Source organism: Ranitomeya variabilis, chromosome 5 (assembly GCF_051348905.1).
Source record: "Ranitomeya variabilis isolate aRanVar5 chromosome 5, aRanVar5.hap1, whole genome shotgun sequence".
Classification (NCBI taxonomy): domain Eukaryota; kingdom Metazoa; phylum Chordata; class Amphibia; order Anura; family Dendrobatidae; genus Ranitomeya; species Ranitomeya variabilis.
In genome coordinates, this window is record NC_135236.1 from 282,649,308 (window position 1) to 282,664,794 (window position 15,487).

The window sequence follows — 15,487 nt, forward strand, 5'->3', positions numbered from 1 at the left end:
GTCACCATCCCGCTGCTTTGTCTGCTGAAAAAATCATTGCTCAGCATGAAGTCTGAGGCGCATCGATTGTCACAGGAGATGGGGGAAGAAGAGTTGACTGAGAGCCAGAACACCAGCCAGTCTGTTTCTCAGAGTGTAACTGAGGAGGGGGAGGAGGAAGATGAGGATGAAGAGGAGGAGACTGTGGGCGAGACTGAAGACGGTACCCATTCCCTCTTCTCAGTTCAGCGTGTTTGGGCTGAGGAGGAGGAGTTGGAGGAGGAGGAGGAAATGGAGAGTCGGCCTGTTGCGGAGGGGGAATTCTTACGTGTTGGGACTCTGGCGCACATGGCTGACTTCATGTTAGGCTGCCTTTCCCGTGACCCTCGCGTGAGAAAAATATTTTCCACCAGCGATTACTGGGTGTTCACCCTCTTGGACCCCCGGTACAAGCACAACTTTTCCACTCTAATTCCTATAGAGGAAAGGAGTATGAGACTGCATCAATACCAACTGGCCCTGGTGCACAAGCTGAAAATAGCCTTCCCATCTGACACCGCTAGCGGCAGAGGACGTGGTTCTGAGGGCCAACAAGCGAGGGAGAGGAGGGGAGCAGGCAGCTTGTCAAGCGCTGGCAGAGGATCAATCTCCAAGGCCTTTGCCAGTTTTATGTCACCCATGCAAGAGTATGCCACCAATCCACAGTCTAGACAGAGTAGAGGCGAGATTTACAGAAAGATGGTGAAGGACTACCTAGGTGACCATACCAACGTCCTGCATGATCACTCTGCTCCATACAACTACTGGGTTTCAAAGCTGGACACGTGGCCAGAACTGGCACTGTACGCCTTGGAGGTGCTGGCTTGCCCTGCCGCTAGCGTGTTGTCAGAGCGGGTCTTCAGTGCAGCTGGTGGCATCATCACCGATAAGCGTACACGCCTGTCAACTGACAGCGCTGACAGGCTGACGCTTATCAAGATGAATAAAGCATGGATTTCTACAGATTTCCACTCGCCACCGTGTTAAAGCAGCTCAAACTGAAGTCTGTCATGTCACCGTGCCACTCTCCGTGCTGACGCTGCTGACGCCTCCACATGCTGGGTCTTCGCTACCTCCAAACTATGTAATTGTGCCACTCTGTGGCCTCAATGTGTAAGGAATGATGCTGCTGCCGCCTCCTCAAGGGTCCGTCACCGTGCCACTCTCCGTGCTGACGCCTCCACATGCTGGGTCTTCGCTACCTCCAAACTATGTAAATGTGCCACTCTGTGGCCTCAATGTGAAAGGAATGATGCTGCTGCCGCCTCCTCAAGGGTCCGTCACCGTGCCACTCTCCGTGCTGACGCCTCCACATGCTGGGTCTTCGCTACCTCCAAACTATGTAATTGTGCCACTCTGTGGCCTCAATGTGTAAGGATTAAGGAATGATGCTGCTGCCGCCTCCTCAAGGGTCCGTCACCGTGCCACTCTCCGTGCTGACGCCTCCACATGCTGGGTCTTCGCTACCTCCAAACTATGTAATTGTGCCACTCTGTGGCCTCAATGTGTAAGGAATGATGCTGCTGCCGCCTCCTCAAGGGTCCGTCACTGTGCCGCTCTCCGGCCTGATGCTGCCTCCGCATGCCGTGCCCATAGCTGCCATGCTGTGTCAGGCTCAATTTCGGTGTGTTTCACCTGCTACCTCATCAAAGTGGGTCACTCTGTCACCACAAAGCTGTTGGCCATAATTTGGCGTAATGGTGCATTTGGGCAGCCTCAGAGGCAACTATGCATGCTGCCCCTACTGTTTCCTGTCCATTCCAGTGTTGTTTCCATCATTTTCTGAGCTTCCCAGGTTTTTAGGCGACCTTCCCTGTGCAGAGCTTTGGTCCCGCTGAAAAATGTTCGAGTCTCCCATTGACTACAATGGGGTTCATTATTCGAAACGAACACTCGAACATTGGGAGATGTTCGACTCGAACAACGAGCACCCGAACATTTTAGTGTTCGCTCATCACTAATAAATAGGCTTTCTATGGCCCACTGAGTGAGAGATGGCACACACAGGAGTGACACACAAGCCCTGACTGAGGCCAATATTTTTCTCCCACTGATTGATGGAGTTTTTTTTTTTAAGGTAGATTTTCGAACCCAAATCAAGGAAAAAAATAAATAGGCTTTCTATGGCCCACAATTTGAAAGAGAGAGGTGGCACACCCAGGAGTCAAGACTGGCACACAAGCTGAAAGGGCAATATTAATCTCCCAGTTTTTTTTTTTTTGTTTTTTGTTTTTTTTTCAGGGAGACTTTAGAAACCAAATAATAAAATAAAAAAATAAAAAAAGGCTTTCTATGGCCCACTGAATGAGAGATGGCACACACAGGAGTGGCACACAAGCCCTGACTGAGGCCAATATTTTTCTCCCACTGATTGATGTAGTGTTTTTTGTTAAGGTAGATTTTCGAACCCAAATGAAGGAAAAAAATAAATAGGCTTTCTATGGCCCACTGAGTGAGAGATAGCACACACAGGAGTGGCACACAAGCCCTGACTGAGGCCAATATGTTTCTCCCACTGATTGATGTAGTGTTTTTTTTTAAGGTAGATTTTAGAACCCACATCAAGCAAAAAAATAAATAGGCTTTCTATGGCCCACTGAGTGAGAGATGGCACACACAGGAGTGACACACAAGCCCTGACTGAGGCCAATATTTTTCTCCCACTGATTGATGGAGTTTTTTTTTTTTAAGGTAGATTTTCGAACCCAAATCAAGGAAAAAAATAAATAGGCTTTCTATGGCCCACAATTTGAGAGAGAGAGGTGGCACACCCAGGAGTCAAGACTGGCACACAAGCTGAAAGGGCAATATTAATCTCCCACTGTTTTTTTTTTTATTTTTATTTTTTTCAGGGAGACTTTAGAAACCAAATAATAAAAAAAAAAAAAAAAAAAGGCTTTCAATGGCCCACTGAATGAGAGATGGCACACACAGGAGTGGCACACAAGCCCTGACTGAGGCCAATATTTTTCTCCCACTGATTGATGTAGTGTTTTTTTTAAAGGTAGATTTTAGAACCCAAATCAAGGAAAAAAATAAATAGGCTTTCTATGGCCCACTGAGTGAGAGATGGCACACACAGGAGTGGCACACAAGCCCTGACTGAGGCCAATATTTTTCTCCCACTGATTGATGTAGTGTTTTTTAAAGGTAGATTTTCGAACCCAAATCAAGGAAAAAAATAAATAGGTTTCTATGGCCCACTGAGTGAGAGATGGCACACACAGGAGTGGCACACAAGCCCTGACTGAGGCCAATATTTTTCTCCCACTGATTGATGTAGTGTTTTTTTGTTAAGGTAGATTTTCGAACCCAAATCAAGGAAAAAAATAAATAGGCTTTCTATGGCCCACTGAGTGAGAGATGGCACACACAGGAGTGACACACAAGCCCTGACTGAGGCCAATATTTTTCTCCCACTGATTGATGGAGTTTTTTTTTTAAGGTAGATTTTCGAACCCAAATCAAGGAAAAAAATAAATAGGCTTTCTATGGCCCACAATTTGAGAGAGAGAGGTGGCACACCCAGGAGTCAAGACTGGCACACAAGCTGAAAGGGCAATATTAATCTCCCACTGTTTTTTTATTTTTTTTATTTTTTTTCAGGGAGACTTTAGAAACCAAATAATAAAAAAAAAAAAAAAAAAGGCTTTCTATGGCCCACTGAGTGAGAGATGGCACACACAGGAGTCAGGAGTGGCACACAAGCCCTGACTGAGGCCAAAATTTTTCTCCCACTGATTGATGTAGTGATTTTTTTAAAGGTAGATTTTAGAACCCAAATCAAGCAAAAAATAAATAGGCTTTCTATGGCCCACTGAGTGAGAGATGGCACACACAGGAGTGGCACACAAGCCCTGACTGAGGCCAATATTTTTCTCCCACTGATTGATGTAGTGTTTTTTTGTTAAGGTAGATTTTCGAACCCAAATCAAGGAAAAAAATAAATAGGCTTTCTATGGCCCACTGAGTGAGAGATGGCACACACAGGAGTGACACACAAGCCCTGACTGAGGCCAATATTTTTCTACCACTGATTGATGTAGTGTTTTTTTTTCAGGTAGATTTTAGAACCCAAATCATGGAAAAAAATAAATAGGCTTTCTATGGCCCACTGAGTGAGAGATGGCACACACAGGAGTCAGGAGTGGCACACAAGCCCTGACTGAGGCCAATATTTTTCTCCCACTGATTGATGTAGTGATTTTTTTAAAGGTAGATTTTAGAACCCAAATCAAGCAAAAAATAAATAGGCTTTCTATGGCCCACTGAGTGAGAGATGGCACACACAGGAGTGGCACACAAGCCCTGACTGAGGCCAATATTTTTCTCCCACTGATTGATGTAGTGTTTTTTTTTAAGGTAGATTTTAGAACCCAAATCAAGCAAAAAAATAAATAGGCTTTCTATGGCCCACTGAGTGAGAGATGGCACACACAGGAGTGACACACAAGCCCTGACTGAGGCCAATATTTTTCTCCCACTGATTGATGGAGTTTTTTTTTTTTTAAGGTAGATTTTCGAACCCAAATCAAGGAAAAAAATAAATAGGCTTTCTATGGCCCACAATTTGAGAGAGAGAGGTGGCACACCCAGGAGTCAAGACTGGCACACAAGCTGAAAGGGCAATATTAATCTCCCACTGTTTTTTTTTTTATTTATTTTTTTTTCAGGGAGACTTTAGAAACCAAATAATAAAATAATAAAAAAAAAGGCTTTCTATGGCCCACTGAATGAGAGATGGCACACACAGGAGTGGCACACAAGCCCTGACTGAGGCCAATATTTTTCTCCCACTGATTGATGTAGTGTTTTTTTGTTAAGGTAGATTTTAAAACCCAAATCAAGGAAAAAAATAAATAGGCTTTCTATGGCCCACTCAGTGAGAGATGGCACACACAGGGATGGCACTCTAGCAGAAATGCCAATCTTAATCTCCCACAAAAAAAAAAAAAAAAAAACAGGGACTGTCCTACAATTACTATCTCCCTGCAGTAATCTCAGCCAGGTATGGCAGGCAGCAATAGGAGTGGACTGATGCACAAATTAAATAAAAAGTGTGGACAAACAAAAAAGATAGCTGTGCAGAAAGGAAGGAACAAGAGGATATGTGCTTTGAAAAAAGCAGTTGGTTTCCACAGTGGCGTACACACAGCAATACAGCTATCACGGAGCCTTCTAGGGCAGCCCAATGAGCTACAGCGCTGAGAGAAAAAAAAAAAAATTAGCTTCCACTGTCCCTGCACACCGAAGGTGGTGTTGGACAGTGGAAATCGCTACAGCACAAGCGGTTTGGTGGTTTATGGACCCTGCCTAACGCTCTCCCTGCTTCTGACGAAGCGGCAGCAACCTCTCCCTAAGCTCAGATCAGCAGCAGTGAGATGGCGGTCGGCGGGAACGCCCCTTTATAGCCCCTGTGACGCCGCAGACAGCAAGCCAATCACTGCAATGCCCTTCTCTAAGATGGTGGGGACCAGGACCTATGTCATCACGCTGCCCACACTCTGCGTTCACCTTCATTGGCTGAGAAATGGCGCTTTTCGCGTCATTGAAACGCGACTTTGGCGCGAAAGTCGCGTACCGCATGGCCGACAAGCACAGGGGTCGGATCGGGTTTCATGAGACGCCGACTTAGCCAAAAGTCGGCGACTTTTGAAAATGAACGACCCGTTTCGCTCAACCCTAGTTAACACTTTAACAGCAGAATATAACTCCAAGTAAGTTAAATTTCTGTGAAATCAAACTGTCCACTTAGGAAGCAACACTGTTTGACAATCAATTTCACATGCTGTTGTGCAAATGGAATAGACAACAGATGGAAATTATTGTCAATTATCAAGACACACTCAATAAAGGAGTAGTCCTGCAGGTGGGGACCACAGACCACATCTCAGTACCAATGCTTTCTGGCTGATGTTTTGGTCACTTTTGAATGTTGGTTTTGCTTTCACACTCATGGTAGCATGAGAAGGACTCTACAACCCACACAAGTGGTTCAGGTAGTGCAGCTCATCCAGGATGGCACATCAATGCGAGCTGTGGCAAGAAGGATTGCTGTGTCTGTCAGCATAGTGTCCAGAGGCTGGAGGCACTACCAGGAGACAGGCCAGTACACCAGGAAACATGGAAGGGGCAGTAGGAGGGCAACAACCCAGCAGCAGGACCGCTACCTCAGCTTTTGTATAAGGAGGAACAGGAGGAGCACTGCCAGAGCCATGCAAAATGACCTCCAGCAGGCCATAAATGTGCACATATCTGCACAAACAGTTATAAACCAACTCCATGAGGATAATCTGAGTGCCCAACGTCCACAGATGGGGTTGTGCTCACAGCCCAACACTGTGCAGGATGCTTGGCATTTTCCACTGAACACCAGGATTGGCAAATTCGCCACTGGCACACTGTGCTCTTCACAGATAAAAGCAGGTTCACACTGAGCACATGTGACTGACGTGACAGAGTCTGGAGACGCCATGGAGAGTGATCTGCTGCCTGCAACATCATTCAGCATGAGCGATTTGGCAGTGGGACAGTAATGGTGTGAGGTAGCATTTCTTTGGACAGCCGCACAGCCCTCCATGTGCTTGCCAGAAGTAGCCTGACTGCCATTAGGTACCAAGCTGAGATCCTCAGCCCTCTTGTGAGACAATATGCTGATGCGGTTGGCCCTGTGTTCCTACTAATGCAGGACAATGCCAGACGTCATGTAGCTGGAGAGTGTCAACAGTTCCTGCAAGATGAAGGCATTGAAGCTATGGACTGGCTCGCACATTCCCCAGACCTGAATCCAATTGAACACATCTGGGACATCATGTCTCGCACCACCCACCAACATCACATTGCACCATAGACTGTCCAGGAGTTGGTGGATGCTTTAGTCCAGGTCTGGGAGGAGATTCCTCAGGAGACCATCCGCCGCTTCATCAGGAGCATGCCCAGGCATTGTAGGGAGGTCATACAGGCATGTGGAGGCCACACACACACTACTGAGCATCATTTCCTTGTCTTGAGGCATTTCCACTGAAGTTGGATCAGCCTGTAATTTCATTTTCCACTTTGATTTTGAGCATCATTCCAACTCCAGACCTCCGTGAAATATTAGTTATGATTTACGTTGATCATTTTTAGGTTTTATTGTTCTCAACACATTCCACTATGTAATGAACAAAGATTTACAACGGGAATATTTAATTCAGTGATATTTAGGATGTGGGATTTTAGTGTTCCCTTTATTTTTTGAGCAGTGTTCTTTGCTGTTCATATAAGGAGTTGTAACTGGTTTGTCAGAAATAATGTAGTTTTTAAAATTTTTGAAAAATTCATTTTTGAAAATTCCCCATATAAATGTATCAGACCTTCCCCTTATAGTTCTAATTAATTAAAATTGAAACTGATCAAATGGTTTAAAGGGACTCTGTCACCTCAAATTGGCAGGATATTTAAATGACTTTTTACCTGTCTGATGGGCGGCGTTTCATCTTCATTTCTGCACACTGTCCCTCCCTGTTGTCCACAATATGTTAGTGAATTAGAGTAGTTGTGCTCCATAGTTGGCTCGTGCGCAATGCAATCTTCGGTCGCACACGTGCAGTATGCTTTGCCCAACTGTGGGCAAAGCCGAAAAGCATTACTACGCAACTGCCCACGCACTATGTCCCACAACACAGCAAAATACTTCTGGGACATAATGTGTGGGTGCATGCGCAGTAATGCTTTTCATCAACAGTTGAGCAAAGCATACTGCGTGCGCGAGACCGAAGATTGCATTGCGCATGCTCCAACAATGAAGGACAAGTACCCTAATTCACTAACATAGAAATGAAAATGAAACGCCGCCCATCAGACAAGTAAAAAGTAATTTAAATATCCTGCCAATTTGAGGTGACAGAGTCCCTTTAATATGTCTTATTCATGTCACAATGGATGAAAACAATGAAACATTTTTACCATTTTTTTATGTTTTATTTTAATGTAAAAGGTTTACCAAAATAAATCTGTAGATCTGTATACGGTAATGTTAGGCTGTAAATTATTTCATGTTATACCATGGGAAGTTATGCAATTATTCCATATACTTCATCCCTATTTTCCATGAATCTAAGTAACATGTACAATTGTGGCCAAAAGTTTTGACACCCCTGCAATTCTGTCAGATAATACTCAGTTTCTTCCTGAAAATTATTGCAATCACAAATTCTTTGATATTATTATCTTCATTTAACTTGTCTTCAATGAAAAAACACAAAAGAGAATGAAGCAAAAAGCAAAACATTGATCATTTCACACAAAACTCCAAAGATGGGCCAGACAAAAGTATTGGCACCCTCAGCCTAATACTTGTTTTCACAACCTTTAGCCAAAATAACTGCGACCAACCGCTTCTGGTAACCATCAATGAGTTTCTTACAATGCTCTGCTGGAATTTTAGACCATTCTTCTTTGGCAAACTGCTCCAGGACCCTGATACTTGAAGGGTGCCTTCTCTAAACTGCCATTTTTAGATCTCTCCACAGGTGTTCTATGGGATTCAGGTCTGGACTCATTGCTGGCCACCTTAGAAGTCTCCAGTGCTTTCTCTCAAACCATTTTCTAATGCTTTTTGAAGTGTGTTTTGGGTCATTGTCCTGTTGGAAGACCTATGACCTCTGAGGGAGACCCAGCTTTCTCACACTGGGCCCTACGTTATGCTGCAAAATTTGTTGGTAGTCTTCAGACTTCATAATGCCATGCACACGATCAAGCAGTCCAGTGCCAGAGGCAGCAAAGCAACCCCAAAACATCAGGGAACCTCCGCCATGTTTGGACCGTGTTCTTTTCTTCGAATGCCTCTTTTTTTCTCCTGTAAACTCTATGTTGATGCCTTTGCCCAAAAAGCTCTACTTTTGTCTCATCTGACCAGAGAACATTCTTCCAAAACGTTTTAGGCTTTTTCAGGTAAGTTTTGGCAAACTCCAGCCTGACTTTTTTATGTCTCGGGGTAAGAAGTGGGGTCTTCCTGGGTCTCCTACCATACAGTCCCTTTTCATTCAGACGCCGACGGATAGTACGGGTTGACACTGTTGTACCCTCGGACTGCAGGGCAGCTTGAACTTGTTTGGATGTTAGTCGAGGTTCTTTATCCAACATCCGAACAATCTTTTGTTTAAATCTCTTGTCAATTTTTCTTTTTCGTCCACATCTAGGGAGGTTAGCCACAATGCCATGGGGTTTAAACTTCTTGATGACACTGCGCATGGTAGACACAGGAACATTCAGGTCTTTGGAGATGAACATGTAGCCTTGAGATTGCTCATGCTTCCTCACAATTTGGTTTCTTAAGTCCTCAGACAGTTATTTGGTCTTCTTTCTTTTTCTCCATGCTCAATGTGGTACACACAAGGACACAGGACAGAGGTTGAGTCAACTTTAATCCATGTCAACTGGCTGCAAGTGTGATTTAGTTATTGCCAACACCTGTTAGGTGCCACAGGTAAGTTACAGGTGCTGTTAATTACACAAATTAGAGAAGCATCACATGATTTTTCGAACAGTGCCAATACTTTTGTCCACCCCCATTTGTATGTTTGGTGTGGAATTATATCCAATTTGGCTTTAGGACAATTCATTTTGTGTTTTTTCATTTAAGACAAATTAAATGAAGATAATAATACCAAAGAATTTGTGATTGCAATCATTTTCAGGAAGAAACTGAGTATTATCTGACAGAATTGCAGGGGTGTTAATACTTTTGGCCACAACTGTAAATCCATTGAGGCTTTTCACTTTTCTGCATTATTACCAGTGCTAAATATGTATTAATCTTATAGATAAACTAAAGCACTTGCAAAAGAAATAGGTTAAATTGAAACCCTAAGTGATTTACATCCAACTCTGTGTAGACTTAGTTAATATACTTTCTTGCATAGCCAAAATCATGTAAGTCATGAACAGATATTCCTCTACGTAACTATACCGGAGCTGATATGTGACATTTTGTTCTTCCCGTCAAGGATCAGAAGATGGAACACGGGTCTTCCCTTACTCCAATAAAGCAGCAGACCCTGGAGAACAGCGCACATCGCTTATATCATCACCTAAGTGAAGGAAATCATATTCTCATAAAGGAAACCATTTGTTCCAATGAGCACATTGCCAGGAAAAATATATAAATATGGTAATAATCAATTGTAGACCTCACCTCACTTTTACAAGCCTGGAATTAAAAAGACGTAAATCTACAGTGACTTCAATTAGCAATGTGTGCTCTAGCTGTTTATGGTAAGTACCCTGAATTGTACCCTATAAATCTACACTGAAAGGATTAAAACTAAGTGGTGTAACATTGTACAAAGCTTGTAATCGTTAATCATTGTAAAGAAATGTATACAATGTACCAGGGACACACAACCGCATCGGTTTTAGAGTCACTCTATAGGACTATACTACTTGGGCGGCCCATTATACATATTTGACACTTTTAGTAACATTTGGTGATTAATTAAAAAAAAAAAAAAACTTTATAGAAAATTTAAAAATCTCTTCAAGGCAGCTGTTTGACCTGGGACATCTATTGCAGATGAATAGTTAATGCCATGAGTATTCCTCTGTTTGGACTCACCTCTATCTCGAGAATGGACTGTAGGCACATGTAGAGGTGACTGCACATGTCTTGCATTATATTCATTCATTTATATAGGGCATCTAAAAATTTGATCAGCGGCTTCCACATTTTGCTTTTCTTTATTGGAGTCCAATTTGATTTTACGCTTTAAAGAGGTCTGTATTTTTTTTTCCCATGGGGCTAAGAATTTTTTTTGCAGGTAGTTGCTAACAACATGCGTTTTCTGCCATGCAATGGTCTCTCCCGGCTCAGAGTGGTCACGGGCCACTCCTAACAGTAGTTTCCCTCCTTCCTGTAACATCACTTCAACAGAGCAGTTCCTTCTCTTCTGCTCTCCTCTGTCAACGGGGCATCACTGCCAACATAATGTTAATTGCCATCCGCCTTCCGGCTGCCTAACTGTAGGAAACCAGCTGTCAGTCAACATGACATTGGCAGTCACACCCCATCAACACATCAGAGTGGAAGCGAAGGACTTGGCAGCTATCATGCACTTGTCCTATTCATGCACACATCTTGAAAGGTTATTGCTCCTCTTCATAAAGGGAATTCTGTGATATGTTAGCGCTATGTTAGTAAATGGAAATAATGACTTTAGAGGATGCGCTTTTATTATACTCAATCCTGGTACTGACAAATAAAAATATACATATAGTATTTTTGTTATGCTTTTAATAGAATTTAACAATTATTAAACTAGTAGCCTCATTTATCAAAGTATCCTGGTTGTCTATAGTAACCAAACACAGCAATGATTACACTTTTCCTGAATAGGTGAATAAATGAGAGTGCCAAGGGTGATCCAGCATGCCAAATTTTCTTGCCCACAGTATTTAGATGTTAGGCTAAGGGAGCAAACTAAACCTTTTCACAATGTAAAAGAAAACATAGTTATGGCTCTGGGGTGCTATGTTAGACAGTTTTGAAAAATGATTTTCACTGTCTAGGAATGTCTGAAAACCGAGTTTGTGGTAGACGATATTACAGTAGATGTGGCCTCCTATTCGAGGCCAAATCCTGACGTGATGTATTAATAAGTGACTTTATAAATGCACGATATAACCATGTTTATGTATACTGTACATAAGATGAGATTTGGATCATTTTACTCCATGGCAGCTCATCTATGCTTTTCAACAATAGTCTAGTATCAACCTTTAGGCTGGGGCTACACGGAGACCATTTGTAGAGCTACTGATCAATGTTAACTTTTGAGCTACAAGTGCAGTTTTATGGCATACATTGTGTTGTATCTAATATTGCAGTTGTCCCATGAGAGTTAAAATTAGCTAGTATGCTAAAAAAAAAAAAGTAGCTCCAGCCTTCGAAAATTTTAACTAAGCAAACTGGTTTTAAAATACTGGGCCCAATTAATTAAGACTGGCGTTTTGTGTGCAAGTCTTAATTAACGGGACCACTGAAATAAAATGCACCTAATTCATTAAGAGATGCACCCCCCCCCCCCCCCCACTTCATGAATTAGGCACAACTTTATGCTATTCAGTAATTTATGCCACTAAAATGGTGTAACCTTTGATGATCTTGCTGGGCAGCTCTCCCCAATTTTGCAAAGCTACCCAGGCATAGCATAAACATTTTTGTGTCATTTTGAGAAAATTTGGGGAAAATTCAAGGTTTTTACACCAGAAAACTGGCAAAAACACCTCAATCAATCAGGTCCCAAGTTTTCATAGATCTCAAGCACATATTTATTTTAAGACCCCTATCTGGCTGGATCCAAAAGGGGTGAAAGTATTTAGCACTTTCTTTTTAATATAACTGTATTGATAACTTTCTAGAAAATATCTAAAAAGGTAATAAATTGTGAAGTAGTAGAAAAAAGTAACTGCCTTCATGCCACGCCTCCGATATTCCAATAAAGCCCGATAGCTGTCAGTTTTTACACTGTTCCATCAATTATCCATCAATTAATGCAGTGATCTCCGAGTCCACAACATGTACTATGGTGGCGGTCACGTAACTTTTCCAAGGGAACACTTCCTCAGCTGTCCACTCTTCTGAGCAGGCAGCAGAATCTCTGGTATCGCCTGGGCAAAAGTGGAGACTTCTGAGGAAGTGGACATGTGAATAAATCTTGTGACTTCCATTATATTTCACCAGAGAAGTTTATCGAAAGGACTGTACCATAACAATTATGTAACAGAGGTATGCAGACTCAGGAGCTCATATTTAATAAATCCAATTGTCAAATTGTTAACTCATATGTTATCTAATAGAGAAATGCAATAGTAGATTGGCTGTCAATCGCGGAAATAATCATTCCTTTCTTCCCTTACTTTGGTTTGTGTTACATTATAATACTTCTTTTGTTTTTGCCCAATTCTGTCCATATTTTTTTTTAAATCAATGTATGTGACTGACCGTCTTTTTTTCTTGTAACTGACTTCAGTTCTGATATTTTTCTGATTCTTGCAATTTGCAAATTGTGATTATAGAAGAACACTGCAGCGGATTTCTTTACCAAAGGTATCAATGTAATCAGTATTACAGCCCCATTACAACCATGGCTTTACATTGCATTACAAAATCATGCTGACAGATTCGCTTCAGGTTTTTCTTCTGCTCCGTAATTTTACCCTTTCTTTGACTTAGTGCTCTTCTGGGATTGTCTCCTATGGACTGACATTTATTTCCAGCGAAGTGTCACTTATTTACTTGCATGCTGTAGTTTTTATAAAATCACTGTTTCCTCTGCTGCAGATCTAGCGGTTCTCTAAATGCTGAGATCTGTATAACATCACTGATTGGTAGCTTTCTGTGTCCACTGTGCATAGGCAGAAAGTTGCCAATCAGTGGTGAGGATGGGGTTATATAGAGCTCATGAATAAGAATGACTACATGTCAGCAGGTTTACCAATCTTCAAGTGATAATCTCCTGCTGACAAAACAGTGATTTTATCTAAACTACAGCAAGTAGCCCAGGAAGTGATACATTGCTGTCTCAACATTATACTGTGCTCAAAATAAGTGGTGAAAACCTGGCAACTTTAAGTCGTATCTTACCTGCGCATATTGTTCTCGCTGCTTGTTACATTGGATAGAAAATAATTAAAAATTCCATTCTTGAAACCATTCTTTTGAGTATGACTGTATTGTAGGACGGTAAGTTTGACTTCAGAGACAAGTTAATAAAATGCTCAATATAAATATATTGACAGCTTGAGTAGCACAAAGCCTTGTAACTTGTGTTGAGTGCTGAATAACCCACCAGAAAGCTATTATGAAGGGACTTTACTGGAACCTCTGTTTTTAGAAGGGATTTCCTGGAAACCCTGATGACTGGCCACCTGCTTCTTAGTGTCACCCATCGGCCTGTTTCATCTGCTTAACACATTGCCTAGATTTCATAAAACATTTGCTGTTCTATTACCAGCCATAAATTAAGAATGTGATCAGTAATACCTCGCAGGAGGCAGGTCTGAGTTATTTCCTGTAGGCAATGAAACACATGGACGCAAGGAAAAATTCTAATAGTCACGTTATAACATAGTAACATAGCAACATAGTTAACAAGGCCGAAAAAAGACATTTGACCATCCAGTTCAGCCTATATTCCGTCAGAATAAATCCCCAGATCTACGTCCTTCTAAAGAACCTAATAACTGTAAGATACAATATTGTTACACTCCAGGAAGACATCCAGGCCTCTCTTGATACCCACGACTGAGTTCGCCATCACCACCTCCTCAGGCAAGCAATTCCAGATTCTCACGGCCCTAACAGTAAATAATCCTCTTCTATGTTGGTGGAAAACATAAGTATTTTTAAATTTAATTTTTTAAACATAAGTATTTTTTTAATTTTAGAAGTCTGAACCACTGAAATTTCTTAACAGATTATTTTCTTGGCATATAAAATGAACATTTAATGAAGATGTGGTTTGGATTGAGCGCGAATTGGTTCTTCCCTAAACAACATTTTTTCTGCAGACCCATGTTGAATGGAGCAGAGGGGTGCTTGCTGGACCTCCGCAACCTTCATAGGCCAAGAATCAATTTCTCAGCTGTACGTAAAAGTTACCACAGTATTACCAACCTACAATGCGGAAATGTCTACTTGTTAATTATCACAAGGTAACTATTAGCAGAAGATATTACCTAGCTGGTGGACACTTCACCATGAGTCAGGAAAGCCATGTTCTTCAGGTGACATATAACTTCTGGAATTAAGATAAGGTGAGAACTTCCTGGATTATTTTTATGTATTGAAACAAAATGCACAATAAATAATAATTAATCATGTTCTTTGTAGAGACATAGCCTTTGTGTTCCTAGAGGTAGATCCTATTACTACTACATTTATTGAGAACATGATGACGGGCTTACAATCTAGGTACGATACTTCAATGCATTCCTTTGGCCTGAGGCATCTGAATATACATTATGACTCATCAATGTGCATTTTTATTGTATGATTAATAAATTCTATTAAACATATAAATAGATTAGTATTGTTAGCAAATCTTTAGAATTCTGGACTTGAAACCAGTGGCATATATTGGCTTTCCATTTCTGCTGTAATGTAGCAAATTCTAGAAAAATGATAATTGTTAAAAATAAATATCTTGAGCAGTATTACACCAGTGTCAGAGTGTGTTCATTTCTGCTTATCAGAGAATAATTAGAAAATACGGTATAATAATGTTTAAGAAGAATATCCGCGATAGACAAATTATATTAGGCAAGCATATTAATAAAAAAAATCCAACTAATCCTGAATAATGATAATGAAATCTGAATAAACCTGAATACGTGAATGTTTGCAGAAAGAGAATGAGTGCCTTAATGCAATTTTTTTCACATTCAGACTATTATTATTATTACAATAAATGAGTCAATTACCAAATAC

General features: G+C 41.5%; 1 long non-coding RNA gene across 1 annotated transcript in view; it reads left to right on the top strand.

Annotated features, from left to right (window-relative positions):
* LOC143773614 (uncharacterized) overlaps positions 1-15,266 on the top strand; it is a 48,913-nt gene extending 33,647 nt beyond the window's left edge. The window contains exons 2-3 of the long non-coding RNA XR_013215258.1: positions 10,008-10,275; positions 14,569-15,266. This is a non-coding gene — a long non-coding RNA (uncharacterized LOC143773614). The remainder of the gene's footprint in view (positions 1-10,007; positions 10,276-14,568) is intronic.
* Positions 15,267-15,487: the final 221 nt, after the last annotated feature.